We start from the raw sequence: 21,483 nt of genomic DNA, 5'->3' as shown, positions 1-21,483 counted from the left end.
ATTGCTGAGTTCCTGATTTTTGCACAAAGTCCTCAAATGACTTCATGTTATTTATTGGTGAGGACAGCAATTCTTGCTGGTCATTTGTAAATCATTGGTGCTTATTTTTATTGGTAGGTAAAATTGAATTCCTTTAGGTATTCAGTGGTACTGGCTATTGAGCAGATTTGATCTTGCTTGTCCAATATAGCTGGCAAGAAAGCTGCCTCTCTTCCCATCAAACCAAAGACTAACTGGTATAGCTGTGTGAGTCCAGATCTTGCTTCTCTAGCAGTAAATGGGAGTTTTGCCATAAACTCAAGAGGAGGATGGATTCTGGCCATTTCTGCTGGGTTTAACCTCTTTGCCACACCTCATTTGACAAGCAGTTTTTCTGCTGTGGAGCCGAGAGACCTTACCAGTCATACAAAACTCACAACTATTGTTTAACCACAGTGATCAGTACAGGAAATGTTGGCCCAAAATTTAGGCTTTGTTTTGAAAACAGAAGATTTGAGAGGAGAGGGCATTGTTAAATCCAGCTGGGATGAAAATGATTGTAGCTTTTTTTAGAGTGCCACAGAAAGACAATGCTGTCACTGACATCTTCAGTAATTCTTTGCTTCACTATTTCTTCACTTTGCATTTTGCTCAGGCATGGGACCTTGAAAATGCTATTGACTTAACAAACCAAGCTTATTTGGTTGTATTAGTAAGGGAAGCTTTGATAATGGTCATTACACTTTCAGACTTTTATCAGAGAGGCAATTTCTGTGTGCTAAGATGTATCTATGCCCGAGCTAGGAGACAGATCTTTCAGTGCCATGCTCCTCAGATTTGAAATGGGAAAAGAATCTCCCCCCAAAGCTTAGAAGGTAAAGGGATAAAAAATGGGAGGGAATGAGGAAGGAAACTACCTTGTTTATGGCACAATCAGGAGATGTGCAAAAAACCTCTGCCCTGTAGCAGAGCATCCTGTGCTGTCGTGCCTGCAGAAACCTAAGGTGGTACAGATACAGAACTGATGAGCTGAGAACTGGATTTTACTATTTACATTACCATAATTTTTCTGTAGCATAATGTTGAAATTGCTACTAGAAAAGAGTTATAAACACATTTCCTGCTCTCAGTTTTCTCACTGCTCAGGCCACACACATGTGGAGTATGCCATTAACCATTGCAGAGTTCCCATGCCTGGCAGAGGAAAGCGCTCATTCAGTAGCCTCAAGCTGCACCAAAATTTGCAAACCATCAAGAAAACAACCCTGTGCACCATCTGTTTGTGCCCTGTGGTTTGTTGCAAGTATATACTTGATTTCTGATTTAAGCTCATCGTCTCAGTCAATTTATTTCTTTGCATTTAATTTTTTTATCTGAAGAACTTAATGTTTTACACTCTGAAAAATTCCCCAGTCCTGTGGCAAAACTTCTTCGCCTTCCCTCACCCTTTTGCTAATGGGAATTGTTTTTGCAACACCATAGGCAGATTGGAACACTAGAAGGATGTGTATGCTTTCCTCTGATTTAATTGCATTTGCTGGTCTAAAATGTACTGTGTTTGCTAGCTCTCCAAATTGTCTACTGCAAGTAAAATCAGACACAGTTACCAATCGCCCACCCAAATAAAATTCAACAAAAAACCCAGTTTGCATTTTGGTCCAAAAGGAATATTTCTATACTTTAAGGGTGGTCTCCCTTCTCCCTTTAAATTATCCTTTAATTATTGTGTGTCTTGGTTAACAACCCTGTTTTTACAGTATTCCTGCAGTTCATATTCAGAGTTGGATAGGTGAGGCTTTCATACATGTTTTATTGTTTTGAGTCAAAGCAGTTTCATTTTCCCTGGATTTTTACCCATTGTTGATTGAAAGGTTGGGATTTTTATGCTGCGATCAACGTAGTTGGAGGGAAAGATCAGCAGCCCAGGGTGGCTCTGAAAAAAGTTCTCAGCAAAGCCTCCTCATTGTGCTTGTAGCATAACCCACGCTGAAATTTAAAGCTGTGTTTCAATTTCCTTCTACTTAATGTGTGGCACACATTTGTCCTTAAGTTCTGTCAAATGTGGGAGGTAAAACAATTGCGTAGGAAACCTCAGCAAAGGGAGAAGCTTCCCTCTATAGAGATATCATTGATGCTCTGCTGCCCGTGTTTTGGAGCCTTCAGTCACAGTTCTGCTGCCTGCCAACTGAAGGGAATTAATGCAGCAGTCAGAGGCAAGCCTTATGCAACACGACAGGTGCTAATCTTCCAGGAAATTCATCCTACATCCCACCCATTAAGGGAATTTTATGTAAAAATGGTTTAATGTCTCTTTAAAGGTGTCAGCAAGCATGTGAGGACCACACAGCTTGGGTTCCACTGAAAGTAATGGAGTGAAATTGTCTGCATAATTATTTTGGTTGGATTGAGAATCTGCAGTCCTCTCTTGCTTCAGGAAATAAACCTCTGTTAAAACCATATGGCAGTATTCTCATAAGAGACGTGATTACAGGGCCACTTCTCTTTCACATCTCCAGGCAGAGTTAAAGTTGTTATGTTTGTGCATAATTAATCCTTCATTTTCCTTGTGAGCAGGCACAGAAATGTCATTTTTCACATGTGTGAGGGTGCTGGTGTGTTTGTTTGCATACACACATAAGCTTGCTTTTTCGTGTAGTGAAGCAGCAATAAATGGTGCTGCCTCTGAACAAAATTGGAAGTGCAAAAGGAATGTACCATGATGTGTACCAAATCTGCATGATGGAGAAGCTTAAGTTTAGGGTAAGCAGTGGTACTGGTAGAAACTACAGCTAGTGGAAATGATGTTACCTTACTTTGAGGCCACTTAACTAACGTGCATGCACAAAGTAAAATACCAAGGATGGATTTTAATCACAGTGCACCTCATCCTTCTCCTTGGCATATCATCTCCTGCCACTTTTACAAGGGACCGTGGGGTTGCCCTGGTCTGATGCAGTGGGGTTGACATTGGCAGAGCCTCACTCCTGGTGCTCAGAATACCCCCAGCAGCCATCAGGAGCTGAGCTCCCATCCCTGCCTCACGGACTCTGGGAGCTGCTGCTTACAGAAGGCCTTTGACCATTTTTTTGTGTTGATCTTTTTGTGAAACCAGAGAGGGAAGCAGCCAAACAGTAAATATGAAGGTGTGAAAATCAGAGGGCTTGGTAGAGCTACAGTTGTTTTAACTGTCAAGTGTGTGTCTTGACTTTCACTTTAAATCCAGCAGTCAAAATGCTCACTTAGAGCAGTTTCATACCAATGTGCATCCATTTGTTTTAGAGAAGTATGCCAGGATCAACAAGAAAACAAGAAACATTATCAAAACATTAAGAAAAGAGTAGCATCAGCCATTCTCAAACACTGTCAGAAAACGTTGTCAAAGAAAAACAAATCAGGAAAACAACACACTTTTTGCTCTCAAATCTGAGTGAAGCAAACATCTACTGACAGTGAGTGTTGGGAATAGATGTCCTGTTCAAACAACACAGTGAAATACTAGTATCATGGAGAAAGGGAATGTATTTTCCCTACTTTATACAAAATAGGTATAATTTTTAACCAATGTCTTGTTTGAAATGCTGCCAGATACTGGGGGATGAATCTGATGGTGGATTGCCCTTGGCAGTATGGCTATCTAAATCCATCAGGCATTAGAAATTGAGTTCAGTCCTAGTCTAACATTGATCCTTTGATAAAGGGAAATCATTAGTGCACAGCCTTCTGTCAAGGGAGAAATACCTTGTGCATGAAAATTGGTCACTGATCATAGAATCACAGAATGCATTGCATTGGAAGGGACCCTCAAAAGTCATGTTGTCCAACCCTCCTGCAGTGAGCAAGAACACAGAATCATAGAATCAACCAGGTTGGAAGAGACCTCCAAGATCATCCAGGCCAACCTAGCACCCAGCCCTAGCCAGTCAACCAGACCATGGCACTAAGTGCCTCAGCCAGGCTTTGCTTGAACACCTCCATGGACAGTGACTCCACCACCTCCCTGGGCAGCCCATTCCAATGCCAATCACTCTCTCTGCCAACAACTTCCTCCTAACATCCAACCTATACTTCCCCCAGCACAGCTTGAGACTGTGTCCCCTTGTTCTATTGGTGGTTGCCTGGCAGAAGAGACCAACCCCCCCACCTGGCTACAACCTCCCTTCAGGTAGTTGTAGACAGCAATGAGGTCTGCCCTGAGCCTCCTCTTCTCCAGGCTAAACACCCCCAGCCTCTCCTCATAGGGTTTGTGTTCCAGGCCTTTCACCAGCTTCGTTGCCCTTCTCTGGACATGTTGCTCAGGGCCCCATCAAGTTTAACCTTGAATGTCTCTAGGGATGAGGCCTCCACTACCCTCTGAACAATGTGTTCCAGTATTTCTCTGCCCTCACTGAGAAGAACTTCCTCCCAATGTCCACTGATGGGGACATTGACAGCCAAACTCCTTTTCAAATGTCAAAAGGGAGAATAATCCTACAGGCCTTGTGGGAAGTTGGAGTGAAAGGACAAGTAATGATCCATCCTACCTAGAGAAGAGCTAAAACCAAACCAAACCACTTTTTTTTAAAGCTTGGCTTCTCTAACAGTTTATGTTGAACTTGGAAAAAGTTCTCCATTGCTTTTCTGTTGTTGCCTTTAATTTAAATTAGTTAAGACAGATTAGTTTTATTTGTAAGAATCCCAAGGCAATGCACCTCTAAAAGATAATCCAATTTCTTCAGTGTTGCTTGTTTTACTTTTCTTGGACAAAAGGAGAAGAGCACTGCACTTTGTGTTCAATTTTCCATCATCCTTTGATGGAATGAAATCGGGGTTGTGCTTAAAGAAAAAGGAAACTGTTGTATGTATGTGTTGTCCTCAGGTAAATGGTGCCAAGGCTTGAGTGTGCTTTATTTTCTCAGTGGAAAAAAAAACAGTGGTAGGGCTAAAAGGTGGACTGCTCAGCTTGTATCTGAAATTCTGTAACCAAGGGAGTAAGTTTTGCCTTGAAGAGGCTGAAACCATTACAGTGGCAGCCACTATATTATCACAGTATCACAGTATCACCAAGGTTGGAAGAGACCTCACAGATCATCAAGTCCAACCCTTTACCACAGTGCCCAAGGCTAGACCATGGCACCAAGTGCCACATCCAACCCTGCCTTGAACTGCTCCAGGGACGACGACTCCACCACCTCCCCAGGCAGCCCATTCCAGTGCCCAATGACTCTCTCAGTGAAGAACTTTCTCCTCACCTCGAGCCGAAATTTCCCCTGGTGCAGCCTGAGGCTGTGTCCTCTTGTTCTGGAGCTGGCCACCTGAGAGAAGAGAGCAACCTCCTCCTGGCCACAACCACCCTTCAGGTAAACTGAGTCATACGACATTAAAAACAAAGGAAATAAAACTCAGATTTGTGCAAGCTGCAAAGAATTCAGGGCCAGGCTGTCTCCCACTGAAGGTGGTTGCAAAGCCTCTATTCATGGCTCTAGCAGATGCTTTGGGCCTCATACAATCCCATTTTTCCAATTGTAGGTTCATGGGTTTTTTTTTTATCCCGTGAATTCAGTGAGAATTTGCCACCCGCAAAATAAAACCCAAAGACAGAAACTTGCTTTAAATAGAAGGAGCAATTGAGGCAATATTAATAGCACAGGGATGATGAGTATTTCCAGAATTTAAGTACTTCAGGGTTATTTCTGCCTAGTTTAAGAGAGTAGAACGAAACATCACTGCCACTCTTGCATTGCAGAGATGGTTTTCATTGGTATACTGCCGTGGGAGGGAGCTGGGGTGGTTTAACCTGGAAAAGAGGAGGCTCAGGGGGGACCTCATTGCTGTCTACAACTACCCGAAGGAACATTGTAGCCAGGTGGGGGTTGGTCTCTTCTCCCAGACAACCAGCAACAGAGCAAGGGGACACAGTCTCAAGTTGTGTCAAGGGAAGTGTAGGCTGGATGTTAGGAGGAAGTTGTTGGCAGAGAGAGAGATTGACATTGGAATGGGCTGCCCAGGGAGGTGGTGGAGTCACCATCCCTGGAGGAGTTCAAGAAAAGCCTGGCTGAGGCACTTAGTGCCATGGTCTAGTTGACTGGCTAGGGCTGGGTGCTAGGTTGGCCTGGATGATCTCGGAGGTCTCTTCCAACCTGCTTGATTCTATGAATTGGTGACTCATCAAAATAATAATACAATAGTTAGAGATTACTCAAAACATGTGTCAGGGAGATGATCTGACACATTCTGATGTTTTTCCAAGCTACTGAAGCATATCTATATATAGATACAAATGTATTTAGGTAGGCAGTTGTATGTGCTTGTGTACATATCTGAAAGCTACTAACTTCAAGGCTGCTTATTTGAAACACTTGTGATTTAGGCAGTTATGGTTTCTGTTTCCTTGGTTTCCCCTTTTCTGGCTGAAACAAGTTTCTGTTTAGCAGTGAAATAATGCCTTTGAAAACTGAACTTGGGAGAGATGTGACTAGTGAGATCTCACAGGGGTCAGTACTGGGACCAGTTCTGTTCAATATATTCATCAATGACCTGGATGAGAGCACAGAATGTACTGTCACCAAGTTTGCTGATAACACCAGACGGGGTGGAGTGGCTGCCCCACCAGAAGGCTGTGCTGCCATTCAGCCAGACTTGGGACATGGCTGGAGGACAGGAAGAAATTTAATGAAATTCAACAAGGGCAAATGTGGAGTCTTGCACCTGGGAAAGAACAACCCCAGGTATCAGTATAGGTTGGGGACTGACCTCTTGCAAGGCAGCAAAGGGGAAAAGATCTCGGGGTCCTACTTGATGAGAGGTGGACCATGAGCCATCAATGTGCTCTTGTGGCTAGGAGGGATAATGAAATTCTGGGGTGTGGCTAGCAGGCTGAAAAGGTTCTCCTGCCCCTCTACTCTGCCCTGGTGAAGCCACATCTGAAGTACTGTGCCCAGTTCTGGGCGTCCCAGTTCAGGAGGGACATAGATATGCTTGAAAGAGCCCAGCACAGAGCCACAAAGATTATTAAGGGAATGGAACATCTTTCTTACGAGGAGAGACTGAGGGAATTGAAGGTCTTTAGCTTGGAGAAGAGGAGACTGAGAGGTGACTTCATCCATGTTTATGAATACGTAAGGGATGAGTGCCAGGAGGATGGAGCCAGGCTCTTCTCGGTGATGCCTGATGACAGGGCAAGGGGCAATGGGTGGAAGCTGAGACATAGGAAGTTTTATTTAAAGATGAGGAGGAATTTTTTCCCTGCGAGGGTGACAGAATGCTGGAACAGGCTGCCCGGGGGCATTGGGGAGTCTTCCTCTCTGGAGATATTCAAAACCTGCCTGGACACGTTCCAGTGTGACCTGGTATAAGTGATCCTGGTCTGGCAGGGGGGTTGGACTGGGTGATCTTTCTAGGTCCCTTCCAGCCCCTGACATTCTGTGATTCTGTAATTGTGCAGCTCAAGGGACCGATGATGAAACAGAGGATTCCCTGTCTCATACACTGCATTTTGTCCGGTGTCCAAAAGTTAATGCACTCTGAGCAACCCCAGTGTGGGCAAAGGAGACTCCTGAATTCAGAAACACAAATCAGGTCCTGTTTGGACTAATCTTCTCTACAATGTGTTGAGAAGATGACTTTCTTCTAAATTTGGTACAACTGGAAACAGTAGAAGAAGTAATTGGGATTTCTGTGGGATAAGCTCCCTGCAGAAGCAACCAGAGGAGTTGTAGGGGACGTCTTGCCGTGGGTAGCCCCTGCCTTCCTCAGGCTTTCCCCGGGCATTGGTCAGCACAGTTTGCTGCACCGTGAATGGCACCGCCTGCTGCTTGTGTTGGCCACCCTCCAGCTCTGTCTTGGAGGCGCATCCCCCCCACTGCCTGCATTCCTGGGGATTTGTTACCTTCTGGAAGCCAAACACTGAGGCAACTGGGGCAGGGGGTGAAATTTATTCCCCAGGATTCTGTTTTCCTATTGTTTTTAAGTTCACAGGAGGCTCCCCATTACTAAACAAACTTTACAACTGTCGGCAGAAGGGTCAGCCCTCTGCCAGAGCCATTCAGAAAAAGACTGCCTTCCTCACAGCCAAATGCACTTCTGTCACTCACTTCCCTTCCCTCTGCCCCTCCAGGGGCTTCCTATGCAAGGCATTACCCCATAGCAGGTTAAATTCTTGTCTTAGGCACTGAATTAACAACCTGCAAAGCCTGTAAAGACAGGCTTAACTTTGGCCAATGACTTGCATCTTATGCACTGGTAATGCTTTGTTCAGTTTTGGGCGTCATGTTATTAAACAGATGGTCTGGGGTAGAGGCAGTCAGCCTTAGGGTTTGAGAGGGTTTATAATAAGATGAATATATGTAGGGCTGCAATTTCTGTAGCATGGATGAGATTTGTGTTTCTGTAGCTCATAGCAGGATGCAACTTTTCTTCTGCACCAAAAAATCTAGTGGAGGCAGGTATGAATGAAGCATTTACAAAAGTGAATAAATCATGCAAATAATGAGGGTGTCTTGTTGGAAAATCCCAATCCTCACTGCATCGAGGAGAACCTTACACTCTCACAGAAGACACAGCTTAATCAAAACATGTGGGGTTCTAAGCTTAGTGTGGTCTTTTTTCCCCAAATAGTTTGTAATTTTGATGTCCCTTCTTCATAATGTCTTATACATGTAGTAAGGGTGGGTATCAAGAGGATGGGGCCAGGCTCTTTTTTGTGATGGCAATGGGCTGTTGACAGAAACTGGAACCCAGGAAGATCCATCTAAACACAAAGAAAAAATTCTTTCCTTTGAAGATGGAATTGGTACAGGCACTGGACCAGGCTGCCCTGAGAGATTTTGGTATCTCCTTCTCTGGGGATCTTCACAACTTGCCTAGACATGTTCCTGTCTAACTTGCTTCTGTATGAATCTCCTTTAGTAGGAGAGTTGAACTAGACCTTCTCCAGAGGTTCTTCCCAGCCCTTTCCATTCTGTGATTCTGTGATTCTTCCTCTGGCGTGGAGAAGAGCGCATGGATCTTAGCAGAGGAGGATGGCCAGGGCTACTCTGCACGGGACCATCTCTCTTCAGTTAACCAGGCACACAAATAAGAAAGCATCAACCAAAACCAGTAGCATGTTAATGGTCTTCTGGACTTCATGTGGGGATGCAGGAACACTCTAGTGTTCTCTTCTAGTTATATCTCTTTTTTTTGTACCTTCCCTGAAAAGCTGTGAAGGCCTCTTCTCCCAGACAACCAGCAATAGAACAAGGGGCACAGTCTCAAGTTGTGCCGGGGTAGGTATAAGCTGGATGTTGGGAGGAAGTTGTTGGCGGAGAGAGTGATTGGCATTGGAATGGGCTGCCCAGGGAGGTGGTGGAGTCACCGTGCCTGGAGGTGTTCAAGAAAAGCCTGGATGAGGCACTTAGTGCCATGGTCTAGTTGACTGGCTAGGGCTGGGTGCTAGGTTGGCCTGGATGATCTTGGAGGTCTCTTCTAACCTGCTTGATTCTATGATTCTATGAATAGTGAAATAAACCTTGCAGTATCCACTGTGAGGCAAATAAATTACAGTTATTCTGAAGGCACAGCCTTAGGAAACTGGTACAGAGGGGTTAAGACCAGCATTTCCAAGTTCAGGTTCCCTGTGGTCTGGAGTACCTAAGCAGACACAGACTGCATTTTGCTCTACCCTTTCATTGCAGCTGGAGATGCAAAACTCTTTGAGCATCAATCCCAGAGTGAGCATGAACTGCCTGACTTGATGCACTCACGTTAAAAACATTTTGTACGTGACTTAACCAAGCACAGACAATCACTCAGTCCTGCAGCAGCCGGGCTAAAGGAAACCTCAGGCGACCTACTCCATTTTTTCCTCAGAGGAAGCATTATATGTACTTAGATCATCACTGACATCTGTCCAAATACTTAAATCCTCCAGTACTGTGCCTTCCACTTACTTACCAAATCTGGGTTTTGTGTGTTTTTTTTCTTTCATACTTAAAAAGGAATTGGCTAATATCATACATTAATCTCTTAAATCTCCTTCCCTTCAAATGAAGCCAGCTTTTTCTTGTTCTCTTCTCAGTTGACATGGAGATCAATTGATTACCATTTTCTTCAGAAAACGTTTTCCTTTTATCTTGTTGGTCCCCACTCGCCTGCTTTCTAGACTAAACAAATGTATTTCCTTCAACTAGGTTATGCTTTCTCAATCTCTTATCACTGCTGTTGCTCTTCCCTGGATTCTCTCTTACTCGTCTGTATCTTTCTCAGAGGGCGGTGTCCCAAACTGGGTAAAGCAGTCCAGCTGATGCCTCACCACTCTCAGAAGAGTCTAACAGTCACCTTCTATGTCTTCTGTGTAACTCAACCATTAATCTTTCCCAGAAATGCATTTACTGTTTTTTTTAAGACAGAATCCTATTACTGAGTCACATTCAACTTGCAGCTCCCTGCTACCCCCAGATCTTCCTTTACAGTGCTGTGGGCTAGTGAGTTTGCCATCTTGCATTTGCACTCAGTTGCTTTCCCCAAAATGTAGTGAAATGCACTTAACTTTTGTTTGCATGCTGTTTTACTAATGACATGGCAAAGAGAATTCCTCAGACTTGCTAAGATCATTTTGAATTCTGAAGCCTTACTTTAAGGTCTGGAGGAATCTTTCCTATTGGGTGTCATCTCAAGATTTTATAACGGTGTCTTGTATTGTATAATCCCCTCTACTCTGCCCTGGTGAGGTCACATCTGGAGTACTGTGTCCAGTTCTGGGCACCCCAGTTCAAGAGGGACATAGACATGCTTGAGAGAGTCCAACACTGAACCACAAAGATGATTAAGGGAATGGAACATCTCTCTTATGAGGAGAGACTGAGGGAACTGGGGTTCTTTAGCTTGGAGAAGAGGAGACCGAGAGGTGACTTCATCCATGTTTATAAATGCATAAGGGATGAGTGCCAGGAGGATGGAGCCAGGCACTTCTCAGTGATGCCTGATGACAGGGCAAGGGGCAATGGGTGGAAGCTGAGGCACAGGAAGTTTTATTTAAAGATGAGGAGGAATTTTTTCACTGTGAGGGTAACAGAACACTGGAACCGGCTGCCCGGGGGCATTGTGGAGTCTTCCTCTCTGGAGATATTCAAAAGCTGCCTGGACACGTTCCAGTGTGACCTGGTATAAGTGATCCTGGTCTGGCAGGGGGGTTGGACTGGATGATCTTTCGAGGTCTCTTCCAGCCTCTGATATTCTGTTCTGTGATTCTGTGATCCAGGTTATTAAAATAAAAAGCATTAATTGGCCAAAGACACATAAAATAGCTTCCACTTCAATATCACTAGTGATAGTGGACAGCTATCCATGCATCACCTCTGTCTGGGTTTTTAACCTTTAAATGACACTTTCTTTCCCTCAAAGGCTTGAAAGCAGGGGTTATTCCGTCCCAGCTTCCACGTGAGACAGAAATGTCCCTGCTGGCTCTTGCAGATAGAGATGGATCATAACAAAGGGGTAAAAACTGCCACTCCCCTCCAGTGTTGTTGGCAGCATCTTTAGGTCAGTGTTTCTTTTCTAAGCCCAGCTGCATGATGTGTATGCTGCTTAAGGCTGTCCACCTACAGAACTTGTGCATTGTTTAAATGCTTGTGCAAGTGCTCTGATTACACAGGAAGTTGAATACTTTCTTTAACCTAAAAGTTGTTCCAATAAACCTACTCATTGCCAATAGCCCAAGACTTTTTTTACACACTCGAGTGTATAAATAAGAGCAAAGAACATCATTAAACATATTTTTTACTGGAGCAACCACCAAATCTTTACACCTTTCAGGAGGAATAAAAGGAGGCATCCATCAAACTGTCGTTACAAATTTGATGCCACAAAGCTAAGCTCGTGGAGCTGCCAGGAATCTATAAACATTTTGGAGGATGTGCCTGGTTTTGACATTCAAAATAAAAAATCTCCATAGATTTTTGTGGAAAACACTGATGGGCCAGCAGCTAAATGACATCTCTCAACAGGCAGGCAGACTCCACACAAACTGAATAGATGTCCAGTTTTAGAAGGGTGGGTTAGTGAGTTTCTGTCCTATGCCCAGGAACAAATAATAATGTGGTCTCTCTTACTTACTGAGTGGGAAGAGATGTTTGAGGGTGTTTGGGTGTGGGTTTGTGTTGTTATATTATTTTTTCCTTTCTACTAAATGCTGCTACCTCCTCCTCCATATAGCCTGAGTGTAGGTGCCTTTTATGTAACAATAACTTGATACTACTCAAAATAGTTGGCGCTTCAAGCAGGGGAGTGGAATGCAGTGAGAACACTTTAGCAGGTCTGAGGGTGAGTAAACTCCAGTAGTTTTGGAAGGCAAGGGTAAGGTTTTCAGTTTATGTCTCTCCTTCACTTGGCATTCACAGACAGTAAGAATACAAGGATTAACATAGTAGACTCCGTTTATTACACTTGGGTGGATAAAGCAATTATCTGTCTATCACGGCTGTAGTAAGTTGTGCAACAGCATTAACATGGGTGGATACATGGATAAATGCTACTCTGCCACAGAGGGTGCTGATACACAAGATAATCCTTCAAGTTGAACTTGTAAAGACTGTTTTCTTTTGGAGTACATATCATGTTACCCCCCGCCAGTGTAGATTGGAATGGCATCTTTTTCATTTTTAACCATGTTTTCAGGTTTCTGTAGCCATCTGAGTTTTATTAGTAAGGTTACTTTTTAATTGAGTTTAAAATTAAACATTCTGCTTAAAACCTGCTGCATGGGTATAAAAACAGTAGTCTTCTAATGCAGCAAAACAATCCTTTTGAAGATAGAGTGCAAACGTGCACATATCCATCTATTATTGCTTAACTCTTGTTTCTTCCATGCCTGAATTCCCATGATAACCACAGAGTTCAGCCTGGAACATGCTCCTGGGTTTGGTGAAAAAAACAAATCCAAAATGAGAATGCACCTTGTTGATGTCTAGAGAGCAGAACAGTGCAGCATCAGAGAACTCTTGGGCTAGATTTAAACTAAGCACCTTAAATCTGGTTTAATGGCTGTGTTTGCTTCACACACACACCCCCCCCCACACACACACCCTGGTTTTGTTCTTTTAAAGTAATCAGGTTTTGCAATCCTTGGGAAAACTATCCCCTCCTGCCAGCTGGAGGGAGGCCAGTTCAAGGAGAATTTTTTTCTCCCCCCCCACTCTTCTTTTGCTGTGATCTTTACTGCCAGTCACTGCAGCAAGCAACAGAAGCCGGTGAGCACTTTATAGGGTAGCTACATTTGAAGGGGGAAAAGCCTTATTCCTCAAAGATATTACTGGGTTAGTGTGAGGATGATAAAGTCAGAATGAGGAGCTCTTGCACTTCTTCAGGACAGCTCTTTCTTACCCTCTTCCTCCTTTTGCTAAAAAAAGGAGGAGGAGAAGCATAACAGATACCAGCATGCAGAGGGAATTAAGGCAGGGACCAAGACTTGCGTGACAGTCTGTGTTTATATGAGTTGTCTTTAATGTCTCCAAGCAGCGATGCTAGCAGTGTTTAGCTGGTTTCCTGGCACACATGCACATGAATTCCTTTATATTCATGAAGGATGGATAAAGGTGAAAGCAAAGCATAGTGACACAAGGGAGTTCCACCTGCGCTGTCTCCGACCTGGATGGTTTGTGGTGATGTTCATATGGGGTGTTGCTCAGCTTTGCAGAACAAACCTTGAGATCCAAGTCAGGGTTGGAAAGCTTTTTTAAAAGAAAAGAGAAAGAAAAAAAATCAAATTACAGCAAGGGAAACTTCATCATTTACTGGTGACCACAGCACAGGGACAGAGCAGAGTACATATTGCAATACTGCAGTGAGTTGAAGGGTTGGAGGGAACCAGTGCAAAAGCAATCCCACTCAAGCCTCTTCCTCCTCTGCTTGTCCTTCCTCTCCAAGCATCATCTCATTCACTGCAGTTTTGCTGCTTTAACAGCACCTACCCTGAGCAGAATTCCTGGCCCATTCAGCCCCTGCCTATGGCCTGTGTCAGTCCCTTGTCTGCCAAAGGAGCAGCCTGGAGCCATACTCTGAGCCGGCGTGTTTCACTTCTCTACACAGAGAAATTGTGAGAGTGAGAAGCTCCATTGCAGCTGTGTCCATTTGCTGAAAAAGCCCAACCTCCAGCTCTGTCTGTCAGCTTGATATGTGCTTTACACAGCCCCCAGCTGAATTCTAAAAACGACTGAAAACACTTTCTATTCCCAAAGGCATTGCAGTTGTTGAACTAGAGTTGTTCCCTTGAGCACATAGAGACCACAGGTTACACACCCATGGGATTATTTGCCCTCACCCTTCCTGCCCTTTCTTCCCTTCGACCTGCTGGAAGCTCTGGCTCTGTCCTGTGCTAGGCAAACAGCCTGCAAGATGAGCTCAGTCTGCATTTGCTTTTTGCTCCCAGTAAGTCAGTGGGGAGATGACCATCAACACCACAGGCTTGACTTCTATACAGAGGTTCAAACCTGTCCCAGCCTTTGCAAAGTCTGGGTCGGAGCTGCAGCTCCAGGAAGATAGTAGCACAACTGGTTCCCCTGGGAACTGCATCTGGCCCTTTTGGACCTATACAGTGGTTTGCAGACCTTTGCAAAAGCAGGAGTCCAGGAGGAGGAGCTGACTGGGATTTTGGCAATGGGCTGTGCTAGATCTGTTTTATAGGAACTGAGCCTACCCACAGTGTATGTTCCTCTGTTTTTCTTTCTGTTTCTCTACAGTAGTTTCAGGTACAGGGCTTACTTACCTCCTTTGGGTAAAAAACAGGTCTTTTTTTAAGAGAAAAAAGAGACAGTCTTGTGTTCTGCCTGCGTCTGTGTGACTCCTGTTGACACTAATGGCTCTGTGTGTACAGTCGGCAGAATAAGCTCTCTAGTCTAATGCAAACTGGTGCCCTCAGCTATTTAAAAAACAACTTTTTTTCCCCTCCATTGAGTGAATTAACTGCAGTTACTGCACCTAGGTAGCTCCTTGTTTTATGAACTATAAGAACCTTTCGTATGCACAGCCTATGGCCTAATTATGTAATTATGTCTCTTGGGTGGATTATATTTTTCTTCTCATAATTGTGTCTTTACCCAGGAGACTGGAAGAGTTCCAAGCTTTCCCCTTTCTTGGGTAAAAATTGTTTGGCTCTTTTGTATTTAGGATCTTTTTTTTTGCCTGAACTTTGGATTGAGTGCATTCAGTGGGGCTGCATGAGGGGAAGCCAACCTGGGGATGTCAGTTTGTCCCAAAACAGGGGACACAAGAGGGACTCTCGTGACTTGCTGCAGAGGTTTTTTCCTTGCAGAGAGCTGATGTACATCTTCAGGCTCTTGCTAATTTATAGCTCTCTTATTTTCGCCTCCAGTGCGTAGACTGACACTGCTTTGGAACAACATCTTGTTGCAGTGATGTATTGTCTGAAAGCTGTAACAGATTAATGAATGTTCTTGCTTCATGCTGAATGCTCAGCATTATTCAATCCCTGCTCAACAGCTGTTAGGAAGCCTTAGGCTCAGGTCTCAACGCCTTATCTAAATGTGGCTCCTTTGACTTCAGCTTTGCAAGCCTGTAGCTGAATTCGCAGTCAAGCCCATATCAGTCTCTTCCAGTTAACAGCTGATCCATAGGACGAAGTGTGATGAAATGCAGAAGATGTCTAAAGAGAATTTAAAGAAACTTTGTGATGAAAAGCAGAGGACATGTATCTTTTTGGTGGTGTGAAGTGGTCTTCTACAGCATGTACATAGAAATACGACACCGGTGTGCCAGCAGTAAAAGAGACATAAGCAGGGTGCTTGTCTCAAAGACATAGAACATTACTAGGAAAAACATGCCAGTTCTTTGGATTTTTTAAAGCACTTATGGAAAGCAGTGGAAATAATCAAATCTTGTGCTTCTCTTGAAGTCAGGGAAAGCTTGGGGTGTGTAGGCTGTAAATTCATAGCTTGTAAACTAGGTGATTCTTCTTTCTGCTACTACTTAGCCTGAAGGAAAGTCTCTTTTCCATTAAAGTTTTCTTCTTTTTCAATCTCAGTACTGAACCCAGAGCCATAGAAAGCATTGGTTACTGGCCCTGGTGTTCAAAGGACTTTTATTTTGTTTGCTTTTTCCAGCTATAGTTACTCCATGGAGTGGCTCTCCAAACTTGACCAGCTCATGATAAACACACTCCTGACACACACCAAAGACAACATATAGTAGCATTTCGTGCTGGGCTGTCAGCTTCCACACAGCAAATATGTCCCCAGCAAGTCCACATTCTTACTTTCATGACCTTTCTGCTTCCCCTTGGCACAGGAGACACCTGACTCCTACAATATTTCTTGTTCTTAAGGCAAACGAAAAAAAAAGGTAGAAGTGGGCAACAACTGAAAACAACAAACCCACTTGAGAGTGATAAAAGCATCTGTTGAAAATCTGGTAACCAGATCCTCTTGGTATCAGAAAGAAAACACACACACAAAAACCCTGGTGGGTGGTGTACACAGTACAAAGAAAGGGAATCCCTGAGTGTCAGCATCTGGCGAGGCCACGTGTAGCATAGTCTGATTAGTTTTCAGTTCCACACCCACAAGCTGAAAGATAAAAACACACACCCCTCCTCCCCGAGGAGGTAAAAATCTTCAAGCATCAACACCACATTTACATTCTGCAAGTCAGCCTCTTCTATGGCCTGATTTACATCTTGACTTCTTCGGTGGAGTAGTGGAAGTTCAGTGATGAGAGACGAGCTCACGTCCCTTTCCAGTTACCACATCCAGCAAATTCAAGATTTCCTTCCTTTGATCTGGGAGACATTCCTTCATTTAGTTTAAACTGAAATGATTAAGCTGGAGGTGAAGCTTCCTCACATCTTCTGCCATGCCTGGGATGTGATAATTGAACATTAGCTTCTGTGGGCCATTTTAACATGTTTTGAGGCTGTGCTGGACTGCCAAGCTGAGGCAGCAGTGCAGGCACCATCTCTTTTGAGTGTAGTTTGCACCAATTCTGTTGCACTCTCTTCACACTGGTTTTTGGTTTGGTTGGAATGGGTTCATGACAGTGCTTTCTGTCTTTAGAACTCAGGTTAGTGTTTGGCCTGAAGTCATGTTTTATACTATGACAGCAGACAATTCAGAGCAGCTTGTGTAGCTTTTGTCTATTAACTCTCAAATTTTCTCATCTTTTCTCATGTCACAGAGTCATAGAATCAACCAGGCTGGAAGAGACCTCCAAGATCATCCAGGCCAACCTAGCACCCAGCCCTAGCCAGTCAACCAGACCATGGAACTAAGTGCCTCAGCCAGGCTTTGCTTGAACACCTCCAGGGACGGTGACTCCACCACCTCCCTGGGCAGCCCATTCCCATGCCAATCACTCTCTCTGCCAACAACTTCCTCCTAACATCCAGCCTAGACTTCCCTTGACACAACTTGAAACTGTGTCCCCTTGTTCTGTTGGTGGTTGCCTGGCAGAAGAGACCAAACCCCCACCTGGCTACAATGTCTCTTCAGGTAGTTGTAGACAGCAGTGAGGTCCCCCCTGAGCCTCCTCTTTTCCAGGCTGCACACCCCTAGCTCCCTCAGCCTCTCCTCATAGGGTTTGTGTTCCAGGCCTTTCACCATCTTTGTATCTCTCTATCCTTACCTGTGACCTGATTGATTACAATGTCCCCTGGGCCCCATCCTTGTTTAGTAACTCTGTGACACCTTCAGTCTGTTTCACTGCATTTTGTATCAGTCTACCTGTGTCAGTAACCATTTTGCCCCCCTCCAAGCCAGATCACTTCCACAAAATCACCTTTGTTAACAGACTACCCAGCACTAAATGCGGTGTTGCATGTGTTGGGATAACTACAACATTATTTTAGTCCATTCTTCATGTAGCTTTTGCATTTCTTCTTCATGTGCTTGCTACTGCAGCTGATCACAGATTCTGTCTGAGCTATCCACGCTTGCTATGCTAATGTTTTTCCCTGAAATAAAATTACTCCTCATGACTGAGACTGGGGAATACAGCTTTTCTTAGCACACTCCCCTGGGATCAGGAGTTTCTCTGTCAATGGACACATTTATCAATGAGAAATGAAAAGCAGCTTGTGGAATGAGTTTTAAACATGTATCACATACTTCATTGCTGCTGCTTATGTGCTGCTCAGAAGGCCTTTTTAGAGTATTTTCAGCCCATACCTCATGGATCCTCTGTGCTTAATAGGATTTTTTTTTTCTGAACAGCCATCAGGGCAAGACATTTACTTAAGCTGCCTACACTTCTTTGTGAGCACCTCCTGAGTATGAAATTTTTGTTGAGTTTCCTGCTTGCTTTCAATGCGAGCACGTCTTAGCTTTTAGCAAAGCTGACCTGTGAAGCTGTAATGTAATCTGTCTCACTGGGACATTCCACTGGGGGAGCACAGCTTCTGTGGATCTCTTTGTCACAACATGACTCCATGTTACAACCCTAAATTTTAAATGTCCAGAAGGGGAAGGCAAGTCTGCCTTTGGCTCCTTGCTGTTTTCTGGGGACTTGCAGTTCCATTGATGCCTGGGGTCTTCCAGATGTGCATATAGCTCTCTTTTCCTTTGGGGGAGTGGGGAGGAGGTGGCAACACCCAAACCCACACATCTCTAGATCATTTCAGTTCAACAACATGTGGGAATCTTTCTTCTTATCTCCCCTTCACCACCACCATCCTTTTTTTTCCTTTTTTTCTCCTGCCTGCATCAAAATGTACTGCTGTCCTGCTGGACTCCATCTTCCTGTGATAGACTTAGTTCATTATAGTAATAATATATATAATTAGACTCTTTTCTAGCAAAGCTGTGCACATGCAGGGTGTGATGAAAAAAAAGTTAGGAGTTACTTGGTGGTGTGGCCTGTATAACAAGTGAGGAGAGGCTGAGGGAGCTGAGGTTGTTTAGCCTGGAGAAGAGGAGGCTCAGGGAGGTTGTAGCCAGGTGGGGGTTGGTCTCTTCTCCCAGGCAACCAGCAACAGAATAAGGGGACACAGTCTCAAGTTGTGTCAAGGGAAGTATGGGCTGGATGTTCGGAGGAAGTTCTTCCCAGAGAGAGTGATTGGCATTGGAATGGGCTGCCCAGGGAGGTGGTGGAGTCACCATCCCTGGAGGAGTTCAAGAAAAGCCTGGCTGAGGCACTTAGTGCCATGATGTAGCTGACTGACTAGGGCTGGGTGCTAGGTTGGCCTGGATGATCTTGAAGGTCTCTTCCAACCTGGTTGATTTTGTGATTCTAAGTGTTCACTGAGTTATCTGAAGACAGTAGAAATAGCTTGTGTATGGTTAGTGGTTATTTAGCAAGAAGTGCCTTACATAAAATTCCCTCTGGAAGTGGATTCCTGCCTAGGTAAAGTCAATGCTGTCTGTTAGGCAAAACACATTTTCCTTCCTTTAAGCCCTCTTGTATTTGCCAATACGTGATTAGGAGTGAGTAGGAGAGAAGAAGAAGATGCTTTTAAAAAAACAGAGTGTATATGAGACTGGCAAAGGAAAAAGCAGGAAGGACTGGCAAAGGAAATTGTGGAGGAGAAGAAGATAGAGAAAGACAAATCACAGAATCACAGAATGTTGGAGGTTAGAAGAGACCCAGAGATCATCAAGTCCAGCCCCCCTGCCAAACCCAGGATCAAATACCAAGAGAGTCTTGACTCTGTGTGTGTGAAGTAGTTTCTTCAGTTTTAGCAGCACCCAACTTGTACCCAGCTGTAATTTTAATTGAAACTACTAAAAACTACCAAATTAGATGGAATCCTGTCAGTTAAGCTGCCATTGTGAACTTTTTACAAGCTCTCCAAAAACTGTTGTCCATTTAAAGTCACTGATACCTCCTGAAGAGAGGAATAGCTACCTATGTCAGCTCATGGAGCAGCACCTTCTCCTTAAAGAGAAGTCTCCTGCCCACTCTGGGCTTTTTGTCTGAGTCATCCTGCAGGAGGAAAATCATACTTCAATTTTTTAACTTGCTAGAGAAGCACAGAATCACACAGAAGTTTCTCTAGAATTAAATTCTGTCCACTTTCTTTGCATCTCCCAAGCTGTCTTTCACTTCTCTACCTAGAACCATGAATTTCCTGGATCTAATTTGAATTTGTCCACTACTGACATCGCTTTGCCTCTGTGTCATGTAGACACTGTGGTCTCAGCTTGATGGTGTGAAGCCACTGTGGTGAAAGAGGTATCATGAAAGAGCATTGTAATAAGGAGTTCTGATAGTTCAGTGAGTTCAGATAGTTTTAAAGGAGTCTGATAATTCAATTTTAAGATTTGATTGACCTTGTTTTTGCTTTTAAAATTAGCCAGTGCCAGAATTGGTACTCTGGCTGTAAGACCAATGGAACAGTCTGCCTATGTCTGCAGAGCCAAACTCTCGTAGCTTCCAGATAGATGGCTGTGTTCAGACTGCTGTGTGACAATGTGGACTTTCTCAAGTCACTGGGGATCATCTGGAAGGGTTCAAGTACAAACCCTACCAGAAATCCTTCTTACTGTAAGAAGCATACAGATATCCTACCCAGTTATTGCTTGTGCCCCAGTACTGCTTACAGAGATGGAGGCACGCATGGTTCAGGGTTGCAGGTAGAGGGTCTGGGCCTCCATTTCAGCTCTGCTAGAGGCATTTTGTGTACCTGGGTTGGTAACAGGATAAGATTCATTCCATTTAATGTTGACTAATGGTGAGGCTGTCTAATTAAACTAGTCATGTGTACTCCCTCTCTGATCAGAGAAAGAAGAGAAAGCAAATTCAGAAGGTGAATCATCATGTTTTAAGACTGGTGTCAGAGACAGATGAATTGCCCTCTGGAAGTGGCTATTTCTTTCCATTAACTGCAGAGGAAGTCTACATTAGAAGAGTTTAGACTAGATGTTTGACTTATGAATGGTTAAAGTTAAGTAAAATTAGTGCTGACCTTCATTTCTGTGCATGCCTGTTTCTCCATATGTTGGATGACAGAAACAGCACCTTCTGAACCCTGAATTCAAAGACGACATGGGACAGGGAGCAGCCTACAATTAGTTTGGAAAGAAATTAACTTAGGAACAAAAATACAATGATACTCTAGAAACATCTCAATGACAGTAGGGACAGGACCACATGGGGCATTCTGTTACTTTTGCTGGTTTTTCCCTTTTAGATTTTGAATACCAAGCACCCATAAGTGAGCGTTCCAATTGCAGTCTCATGGCGTGAAGGCAGTTAGCTTGTTTTGGAGAAGAGAAGTAGGAGCACTGATGAAGGCTGACCATGCAAGGGAGTGGTCAGCAGCTCTGAAGGTTTTCCTTTTGTGACACTGTTTCTCAAATGACAGTGACTCTCTACTTTGTTGAAAACTTCCTAGGGGAGTGGAAGCTAATGAGTAGCTCTGACAGAGTTAAAGAAGAAAAAATGAGAGAGGAAAAGCTTACATTTTCATATCAGACGTCCACAACATGTAAACCAGGCACGCAATGATTGTCCCACTTGCTAATTTATACTTCTATATGAGACTTGCTTTTGGAGAATAAAGTTTACCTCTTTACCTAGTGCAGTTAAAACAGAAGGAAAAAGACC

General features: G+C 43.9%; 1 protein-coding gene across 7 annotated transcripts in view; it reads left to right on the top strand.

Annotated features, from left to right (window-relative positions):
• Window positions 1-21,483, top strand: part of RUNX2 (RUNX family transcription factor 2) — a 175,402-nt gene that overhangs the window by 36,324 nt on the left and 117,595 nt on the right. The window lies entirely within an intron of this gene.

Source organism: Pogoniulus pusillus, chromosome 7 (genome assembly GCF_015220805.1).
Source record: "Pogoniulus pusillus isolate bPogPus1 chromosome 7, bPogPus1.pri, whole genome shotgun sequence".
Lineage (NCBI taxonomy): Eukaryota > Metazoa > Chordata > Aves > Piciformes > Lybiidae > Pogoniulus > Pogoniulus pusillus.
The sequence above is the reverse complement of the archived record's forward strand: the minus strand, read 5'-3'. Positions and strand labels throughout refer to the sequence as shown.